This window comes from Cyprinodon variegatus, unplaced genomic scaffold (assembly GCF_000732505.1).
Source record: "Cyprinodon variegatus isolate N-32 unplaced genomic scaffold, C_variegatus-1.0 Scaffold210, whole genome shotgun sequence".
NCBI lineage: Eukaryota > Metazoa > Chordata > Actinopteri > Cyprinodontiformes > Cyprinodontidae > Cyprinodon > Cyprinodon variegatus.
In genome coordinates this window covers 957,744-969,025 of record NW_015150663.1, presented here as the reverse complement: position 1 = coordinate 969,025, position 11,282 = coordinate 957,744, and positions in this window count along the sequence as shown.

Below are 11,282 nucleotides of genomic sequence, written 5' to 3'. Positions count from 1 at the left end.
GCAGTACATAATGACCTATCTACTAGAAAGCATCCAAGAATATTTTTTAATCCGTTTTTGCATGATGATGGTCAAAGATAATGTAAAACTATGCAAAATGTTTTTTTTATTCATTTATATAAATCTTTGCTTTAATTGATATAGTCAGATAAAAATCATTAGAAAACCAAAAAGAACAAAAAGAAACAAAGAAAATCACATTACAAATCTTTTATTGTGACCATTCAAATTGCAAAGCGCTCAAAGAAAACATATTTTCACTCCTCTATTCTAAGCTGTTATCCATTCAACAACCTCACTGAGCATTTTCGCCAATAGGAGATACAAATAAGAGATACAAATAAGAGACAGCCGGCATAATTTCTTCACCACACTAACAGAAGACGCAGCTTCAACCTGTTCTGACATCTTCTCCGTTTTCTTAGGTTTTCCCGTCCTAGACTGCCTAAAATGAATGGCAGGAGAGTACATTAAATATCTTATTGAACTCAACCCTACCAACAGTGAAATAATCCACAAAATATGAATATGTCACTTGCAAAAAAGTTGTTATTGCTTATTTTATGACCTCTACAATTTCTTTTTTGCATTGTTTTTTCAACTTTAAGGTATAATATGTCTTTTACAGACCATACCCTCTCAAATGCTGAATTAACAAAAAAAATCATAAAATATGAATACTTCACCTGCCAAAAAGGGATTTATGCTTATTTTTTTGACCTGTACAATGTATTTCCTGCCTGAAATTGCTTAATTCCATATCTTACTGAATTCACCCCTTCCAACACAGAAATAATCCATAAAATCCACAAAATATGATTATTTCACTTGCTAAAACTTGAGTATTGCTTGTTCATTTACATGGTAAATGTAATTTTTGCTCAAGTTATGTTTACTTCTTTCTATTACTGCCGTTGTTGGATTATTTTTCGTCAATGACTATTTTCTGTCAGCCTTTTTTATCGCCTATTTAATTTCACTCCATAGCACTAGTTTTGCTGTGCGCTCACCGCTGGCAATTTGTCTCCCTTATCCTCTCCTGTCAGAAGCTTTTTACTGTTGATACTGGATTTGAGCGTGACATAAAAATGGCAGCAGCGGGTGAGTCTGGATTGAGGATGGATGCATCTGCTAGAACACCAAAATTATCCAAAGCATGGGAATACTTTCGAGCAAGTGGTGATAGAGTGTTTTGTACACTCTGTAATGCTGCGTTCACAGGGCATCAGAAAGGCAAAGATGCAGAAACCTGGATGCTGGAACACACTGCGGTCAAGCTGCTTTGATGCTTCGACGCTCTGGATTCTCTGCGCTCTCGTTTTTATCTGCTCTGTTCTGTAGCTTCAAGCTAGAAAGCGTTGCAAATAGCCATAGTTTAAATTACTAAATTGGTGGAGGAAAAATGGATTTTAAACAGCCGATTCATGAGTTCAACTTTTTATGTAAGAGAATAAGAATCCTGGTCAGCAAACAAATTACAGTTATAATCATTAAACTGATAATAATTAGTTTTATCCTTGATTTGAACGACCTATTAATTCACTATAACTTCCACATCTTGTTATTTAATATGGTCATAATTTTCTGGTAATCTTGCATAACACCTACAGTATGTCATATGTTACATTATTTTCTAATAGTGCAGACAATATGATTTGTGCTGACCGCTTTCCCAGATGTTATCTAAAATGGTCTTACTGTTTTTCAGTGATAATAATGTAAAATGTAAAATTTTCACCAGACAACTTATCTTCAACATATATTGTACCGTACTGTATATTTTGTGGTAAAATACTGGTAGCTTTAGTAAGCAGGAATTTACAATATGAATTAACTGGAGGAAATAAAATGTTTTGCAATTTTACCTTGTTTTTTTATTGAAATAGCCTTTAAAAATGTTTACCGCATTTCGGCTGTTTTAAAAAATTTTTACAATAATGTTTATCTCAGATTATAAAATAAACAAGAAATTACTTTAAAAAGAATACTTCTGTTGGTTTACAGCAGATAAATGTAAAAAGGGCTATAGAGAGGTTGTTTTTTTCACAGGACATTACAGTTCAAGGGTTTATGGTATTTATTTTTTCTACAATTATTTACTTTGAAAAAAAAATTTTCAACAGTAAAATTGAAGGTTACCATAACACTGGACCTTTTTGTCTTGTAGATATTTCCCTTTTTCATAACGGTACAGTCCTGGCAACCACAGCTGCTGGTATTTTACCGTAATTTTGACATTTTTTTGGTGTACAATTTAACTGGGAGAGCTCCACTTATTGTACTTATTGCTGACATTATTTAGCAGTTCCCAGTCTATCAAAAGTACTGTTTTGTCAATACATCTCAGCACTTATGTCCTATTAATTAACATTTTGGATTTTAATTCACCTGCTTACTACCGGTACTATTGTTAATATAAAGTTTTGCTTGAAAATATCTATTATTTTCAATCAGGATTTATGCTTTGAGGAGATTGTGTCTATTTTCCATTCTGCGTTGGTCATGTTTCCTGAGAGTATTAAATTTTAAATTCAAATATGAATATAAATATAAATATTATTTTAACCTCAGCTCTTGCAGAAACTTGATTCTCGAACTTTTTGGAGACAGCAATTATCTTTTACTAGGTCTAGTTGTTCTTGTCAGCTAACCCCACAATTTGTTAGGATTATTGTGAGGATATTTCACTGTTTTTCCTGCTTCTCCACAGAGACAGCAGTGATGCGCTTATGCAGATTTCCCACTATGTAATCCTGGGATTAGGTGCTCGATTCAGGAACTCGTGTCCCATTTCCATTCAGAAGGAAACATTATTTTGATTTGAAAATATTAATCATCTAATAATCCAAATCATTTACTCAACCCCAGAGGGGCTTATGTACTTCATTTCCTATTTTTTAATGTGAAAATCTAAAACACCCAAAACAACTTATACAGTGAATATTTATGTAAATGTCAAAAAAGGAAAATATAGACTACCTGGACTATTGTACCTTATATCATACCTCCCTAAACTTTAGCAATCATATGTTTTAGGTCACAGTCATGCAACACAAGCCTCTGATGATTTTTCCATGAATTGCTTATATCATAAAATATCTATTCAAGACAAACAAATCTGAAAATATATATACAAAAAATTAATTCATTCACTTCTTTTCATTCAACACTGCATACGTGATATGCTTCATATGATTTAGATAAGCAAGGTCTGCAGCAAGCTCTATTTAGGCTGGGTTTGTGTCGGAGAGCATATAGGCCATATAAAGGGCACCCTGATTGCCACCAGGCAGATAATTTCCTCTTCAGTGCCACAGCTTGTCTGAGAAAGATCGACTAAAAAGATATTATCAACAATATATAATTTCCTTTCGATCTAGATAGATATATGCATTGATGTGGTGGGTAGGCACAGGCACATATTTCTTTTTTAGCTGAAGACATTTCTTTTACAGATCTTTATAGTTTTTTAAAATAATTTTGTATTGCTTTTTTTCTTTTTTTGAGGTTTTTGCAGCACCAGTGGCTCATTATTTCAAAGTAGGCTGACAGGAAACGAGGTACAAGAGACGGGGAGAGACATGCTTATTTAGTTTTTAAGATCTAATGTTACTTTATGTATGCAGTGATAAACATATCTCCTTGAAAGTATGAAAATGCAGCATAATAAATAATCAATTGGGAATAAATTATGTTTTATAAAAACACAAAATATGTTCTTTATAATTATATACTTTAAAGCAATGTGCCAGTGTTTCTAATGTGCCTTACTCTTATTATAAGAAGCATCATGAGTAAAACGGGGCAGTGAGTGTTACGATAGGGGAGGGGTAGCAAGGGTGAAAGCAGTCAGCATGTTCACTGCATTATTGATCAGCTTCCACATATATTTAGCAACCAAATGTATAATATCACCTCAGTTTGATGATTTCTTAATATTCCTACATAAAGCTGTCATCTGTTTCCCAGTTGGGAGTCAGTGTTGGATCTACAGGCCTGTACCGTACCATTCACATGAATATCAGTGGGTGCGGGGGGAAGGGTGCCATCTGAAAGTGCTCTGAGGCCAGGCCTCCCTATTTTCTGCTCCCTCTCTCCTTGAGCACTGCTCTCTCATCTCCATAGCAACTCCATCATGGATTTTTTTTTCTTTTTTTTACGTTTGCTAGGTTTGTTTTGCCAAACACGCTCACACACCCACACTGACATATAAAGCTGTTCTTCAAGCTTTTACAGAATAGGGATACAAAAGCGAGAAAAAAAAATACAATCCTGATCTACTTTCACCTCTGCTTACTTGAAAAAAAAAATATAGTTTGAATGAATAAATATTATCCTTGTAACCCTTTTGAAAAGGAAATATACTCGTACACCAGAACTCTACTTTTATGTTCTGAACTGGTTCCTCATGCATTGGTAATGTAACAGTTGGAGCGTATTCAATGTGACAGCACTTTTGTAAAAATAGATGTTACCTGTCCACCACATTCAGAAGCTGAGATAGCCTATTCTTCGCATTCTACCATGGCTGACCCCTTCATCTCTGAACCCCTCCTTGCATTAAAGGTCCATAAATCAAGTGTGGAGATAGAAAGTCTGTTTTAATGTGAACTAGATCTCATTGTGACACAAGGGGGCGTCCTTATCCTTATTTAATTACACTCATTTACTCCCTACCATCTGTTTACATTGTGCATAACATTTATTTTTTTCAGATTTGCTTTTTTCTCTATCTAATCTGTTTGCTGATCCCAAAGAAAGTAACATATTTACACCTTACATAGCACTTGATTTTGTTAAGCTTGAACAAAATATATGACAAACAATGCTATAAAAACTATTTCCTCCCTTACACTTTCCGCCTTTATTGTGACACCTAAATATTTCAGATTGCTGAATAAATGTTTGTACCACACAGGAGAAAGTAAAAACTTAAATCTAATTCCAAGAGAGGAATTTATCATAAGAAAAAAAAAAAAAAAACCTCAAGAAATAGCTTGGTAGCCCTTTCCACACAGATTGGTGTCAATTATTTGCTTTTACATCACTTTTGCATTTTTAGATACAAATGTGCTTTTTGAGATGTTTCAATTTCTGTTTTTTTTTTTCTTTTTTTTCTTGTTTCTGTGAGCCTGGAAACAATGAAGCATGGGTTTGGCAGGGCTCTACAAAAAATACTTCATGGACATTCACTACGATTTAGACGGCAACTGAGCTAAAGCTGTTTATTGCTATAATAAAAGAGATTGCAAAAGAAATGAGTTTTTGGGTGCTGCTGTGGTGTGGAGGTACAGTAGAATGCATGACCCATATATCGGTTGTCACAGAATCCAGTCCTGGCCGGGTGGCCTTTGCCGAATGTCTGTTCCCCCTCTTGTAATCCACTTTCAAAATACAACAAAATAAAGAACACCAGAGCCTAAAAATAATCTTTCAAAAAGAAAAAAAACTGCAAACTAGAAGCCATGACTGAAAGAAAAATAAATAGGAAAAAGGAAAACAACAATGAGATCAATGCACATGATGCTTTATTTACAGAACATAGACAATGTTAAAATGTATGAAAAATGATGGATGAGATTTTATGCTTATCCTCTTTCGCCTTTAATATTATTCCTAAAGGATAGGAAGACAAATATGGAATATCAATCAGCCATACTGCTTAATCCTATTACCACTTCATCATTTATTTCCAAATCTGTGCTTGTCTCCTCTCAATTCTGGAGTATGTAGGGCATGGGCGTGTCTGTGAAAACATGAGCAGGAGCAAGATGAAAAATCAGGACACAGCAATATGGAGCATGCCCAAAATCCACTCACACACATAAACACAAACTTAGGGTACAGTTGAGCACATTGTTCACTCATTCAGAAAGTAATTGAACATTGCCTACAAAAATCATTTAATTAGTTACTCTACTGTAAAACAACAGACACGCTACAGCAAAAGTATTATTATATCATGAGTTGCCCCTTATAAATCAGCCTTTTTATAAAAAAAAAGACCCAGAAACCCGAAGCTTTAAATGCTCAGTACTGTTCTAAAAGGCAGTGATACTATCAATTGTTTCATGTGTGTTAGCAATCCGAGGTGCAATATTTACTACACTGCAAAAACTATCTGAAATTAAGTAAAAATGTCTTAAATCAAGTGTATTTACCCTTAATTTGAGCAGGTAAATAAGATAGTTTGCCAATGGATTAAGTATTTTTACACTTAAAATAAGTCAATTAGATAATATGCACTTGAAATAAGACAATGCAATTGATTTTTCTTATTTCAAATGTAAATTGTCTTGTTCCATTGGCAAAGTGTCTCATTTACCTCCTCAATTCAGGATAAAATGCACTTATTTTAAGAAAAAAATGACTTATTTAGATTTACATTTTTTGCAGTGTAAGTTTTGAGATTATTTTAAAAATTGGTTGTTATATGGCCATGTTGTCATTGAGCATTCATTTCAAACCAATAAAGCTTTCTTTTTTTTTTTTTTTTTTTACAGCAGCTTGTAAGACAAGAGATAATAGCAGATGACAAACATAAAACCCCTCTAAAATCACAGGATGAGGAAAATTCAGGATGGTATCCACACCAATGAATATTCCTGCAGTAAAGACTATTCAAACAAGCATGCAAAACTACAGTTTAGATATCAGCAAATATTACAAAGAAATTTGTAACCAGCGTCAAATGCAGAGTCTGTCAGACACATCTGTGTGCTTCTGTAATTGATCCAGTATCCTCCCCCCTGTTTTCATGGTGACGCATAAAGCCCCTCCTTCTACTCTCCCCTGCCACACCTCACCTTATGGTACTGAGCAGTAAAACCTACATTTATTTATCAAAGATTTGCATCTCACGAATCAATAACAACTAAACATTTCTGCTTTATCCGAAAATAAGTATTTTAAACAGCATCAGCATTTAACTATTTACCATTACCAAAACCTCCCGGCGTTCTTCATCCCTCCTTTTCAGTTTTCTTCTATCTTACCCTGAGGCCAACAAGCAATTCTTGCTGGGATTAGGAGAAAATGTGTCTTTCAAATCTAAGATCTGACAACTAGAATGTCCACCATTCAAGGGGGTGTTTCTTATGTTTGAATTATACAGAGGGAAAATGGGACAGAAATTGATATGCATGAACCAACAGTCACAATAGTAATCAATAACAGTGTTTTTCACTGCATTATAACACTGTGGCAAAATGCTAAATAATTAAATGTATGTAGTTTAAAGCACAAGTAACAAGAAACGTATATATTTTTGCCACAAGGGGGGGCCTTTTCACCCTCTCCTTTGTTCTCCATAAGCTTTTCTACAAGTGCACACATCTTAAAGAGGCAGGGACAGACATAAAACCCTAGATCAGATTAGCCCTCTTACACACTTCACAAATTGCATCAACATTATAGCTGCACCAGTAGCTTCAGAGTGTGATTCACAGTTTCTCTGGCTCCGGAAATTTAACTGTCAGGAATCCTGGACAGCAAACAGAGATATGGATGCACTGTCTCTATTATTACATGCTTATTCTTACCAAGCCGATACATATTAAAACAAAGAGGCAGAGACATCCATTTCTCATCTTATCTACAGGTCATGCAAAATATATGGGATTCTTATTGCATATACAGTAGCCTAAAGAATTAATAAAGAAACAGCCTCTTTAAAACATTTATCGGCACCCTGTATTTCTTTTTCTATCTATTGATACATCTTTTCAAATTTCAGTGCTGATAGGCTAATGTGCAGGTTATTTTTTGCCTCCTTATTAGTGATGCAATAGAAAATGCATAGGGCAGCACTAGATGTGAAAGGCATTGCAGATGCAGGTCTGCTGCACTGGGCCATGGCCCATTTCTAAAAAAAAAAAAAGAATGAATAATAGAATAATGTGTTGGCCTGCAGAGATTCTCATGTTAGAAACTGACAGAATAATTTTGTGAGGCTGCTCCACTTTCTACAGAGAACGACGATGACTATTTATAAAATAACTGAAGCATCGTTTATGCTTCGGTTGAAACTTTCTGAAAATAGTACCGTAAATGCTTTTCACTCTCATTATCCTCAAATATGAACATGTACATTAAACAAAAAAAAAATAAAACATACATAAGACAGATGCAGAAAAAAAACATAAATTACTATACAAGACTAATTTCAGCAATAACTTTTAGGAGCGCTGAGGAGTGTTAGGATTTTTTTTGCCAGGTAGAAAAAATAAAGTGTTTTTTTGCTACTCGTCTATATCTCTGTACTGGAATTTATAAAGATAATAAATATGTAACTTGTTTTTCAGGTGGATAGGGTTAACTTCCTGACTCTGTGCCTCCCTCCTCTCCTTCACATGTTCCTATCCATTGTCGTCTTCCTCTCTCTTTGACTCTGAAATCTTCTGATCTTCATCCCTTGTGCTAACATAATGTTATTCATCGTCACTCATTTCTTCATTTGTCCAACCTCCAGTGGTGTGCTTCACCTTTGAACTTCATGGTCTATTTTTCATTCTTCCTTCTTCTTTTTCTTACTTTTCACACCCCTAACCTTTTTGCAAAGAAACTACAAGTGTATCCACTTTTATACTCCCTTTATATTGTGATCTGCAATGTGCAAGCATTAAGATCTGAAAATATAAGCCCACTGATTAAAGCAAGACGTCCATAGCATTATGAAGCCAGATACGATTCCCACAAATCACTCATATAGTGATTCCCAGAATCACCAATATATATGTGTATGTATATATATATATATATATATATATATATATATATATATTAGAAACAACATATACATGTTACTAAAGTTACCAACACTAACTTTGTGGGCTCAAGATTTTNTATATATTAGAAACATATCATTATTTAAAACTAGGATGTAACTCATACACCTTTTAAATCTAAGTCAGAGCTTAACCAGCAGTTGCCAACTGAACATATTAAGCAACCACAGTCATGGTTAATTAATATGATTCCACTTATATGCTTTAGAAAAATAATATGACTGAATTATGACTTCTCACAGTGCAAGCAGAATACAAATAATATTTAAACAGATACTTTATATTTAGATCAATAAAGAACCCAAGTTTACAAGAGTAAAGGTGTTTTTTTTTCCAAATAACACATTTGGAAAAAATGTATGTTTATATCATATAGCATTTATTGCTACTTAGATTATCTTATTTTAACCGTGTAACATTACTATATGGCTGTTCTATCAGATAAAACACTACAACAATTTGTCTCACACCATCATACTAGAAAGAAAAGGCAAAAAGAGTCAGATAAGTGAAATTCTTGCTGTAAATAAGGGCTTCATGAAAAATGACTGACAATATTATATGAAAAAAAAATGTATAAACTCCTTTTTACTTTGCTACATTTTTCAAAAACAATGTTTATATTTTCAGTGCATCAAGAAAGCTGTATTATCTGGTGATAAGCCTGGATTCAAAGAATAAAAGTGGAAATGTAAACTACAATCATGCACCATCACTACAAAAATGTATTTGATTCTTATGCCATAGATGAGAAAAATTATAGATCCACTGAACGAACTGCAAAAAAGTGAAACAATTAAACATTTTGCTCTCCATCTGCAAGCTAAAACACAGAATACACAATTCCCTTAAAGCATGCATGATTACCCTTTTTTGTAACCATTAGCATATACTTAAAAGACACTGTAATTTAAAATGTTCATTGCTACATCTGACAGAGGTGGACATAATTCAGGGTTTAACAGCATATTCAAGACCTGACAACTAACACATTAGAATGGAGTGTTTCACAAATCTGTCTTCCTATCAGGTCAGAGGAATCAATTCAGACAGTGTTACTTTTATATGAAAAACTTCAAGACTAAAATAATAGTGAGTTTATTTAATTACCCCTTACTTTTATTACTTGTATCACACATAAAAGAGACAATTTCATGTTTAATATTATGGGCAAAATATACATTGAAAAGTTAAATTTAATTTATACAGTAGGCCTAGTTTTAACCCTGTAAAACTAGAATTTATATAATTTGAACACACTTTTTCGTTAACCATCTTATTTTCAAAGTTAGAGCACATGAGATGAGTGCAATGTGATACAGGGAGAATGGCTGTCACTAAAGTCTTGTGGTTAAATAATAGCAATGAAACATTCGTAAAAATAAAATTAAAAATGAGAAAATGGCCTGAAGGAACTTAAAAAAAGTTAATTCTGTCCCTATTTCCCATACACGTGTAGTTTCAAAAAGCAACAGCAGGAGGCACAAGTAAAAAAAACAGCCAAAGGACGTCAGCATGTGTAGGAGGGGGGGAGGGAAGGCAAAAGGCAGAGATAAGGGTTCTTTCTGTAAAGATGAGAAAAAGGAAAAATGGATATACAGTAATGATAAGAAACGAAGGAACTTTGCTGCACACAGGAGGAAACAACAAAAGATGAAGCAGAGAATCATCTGTGGGAGAGAAATAAGGGGTAGTGATAAGGAGAACAAAAACAGGCAAAAGGAGAAACATGGGGGGAGGAGAAAGCAGGATGCAAGTCAGGCTGACAGCATCAACACTCTTCTTCCACACCCATCTCTCGCTTTTCTTCATACACATAACCTACAAGATAAGATGGCGGGAAACACTGAAGAGAAATTGATGCTTACATCAAGTGAAAATCTGCGCACAAAAGAACTATGTGATATAATATAAGGTCTGATATCCACAACGTGTCACAATAGCAGCACTAGCCCACATTTCTGATTCATTTTTAGGACAGACAGCTCAGCTAAAAATAAGCACCGCAGAACAACTTTACAAAAGACAAAGCTGCATGTGGGATGGGATGACTCATGGACCGCAAAGAGCACCTCAGATGTTCACATTTCAGAAAGATGACCAGAGCACCACAGATGAAGCTCTGTTCTTTTCAGTGTCAAAGGAGGACAGTTAATGCTGCTGATTTGTTCATTAATTAAATAATCTGAACATTATATCCTGTGTCATTTAGATCAACTGATTATTCTCTCTTCAAGAATAATCTTAGACAAAAAGCCATCATATATATTTGTTTATATATGTAAATATGAGTGTAGGGTGACATATCTAATTATTCATACAACTTCCGGTTGGGATTTGTTTTTAACCATAACAGAAGAAAAAAAAAAGACTGACACACTAACTGTTTAAGTAATTTTATCTTTGTTCTTATTTGCCCAGTATATTTAAATTGTTAAATAAAAAACATTATGAATTAAGTGTAGAATGTTTGCATACTATGGACATTTTTATAAG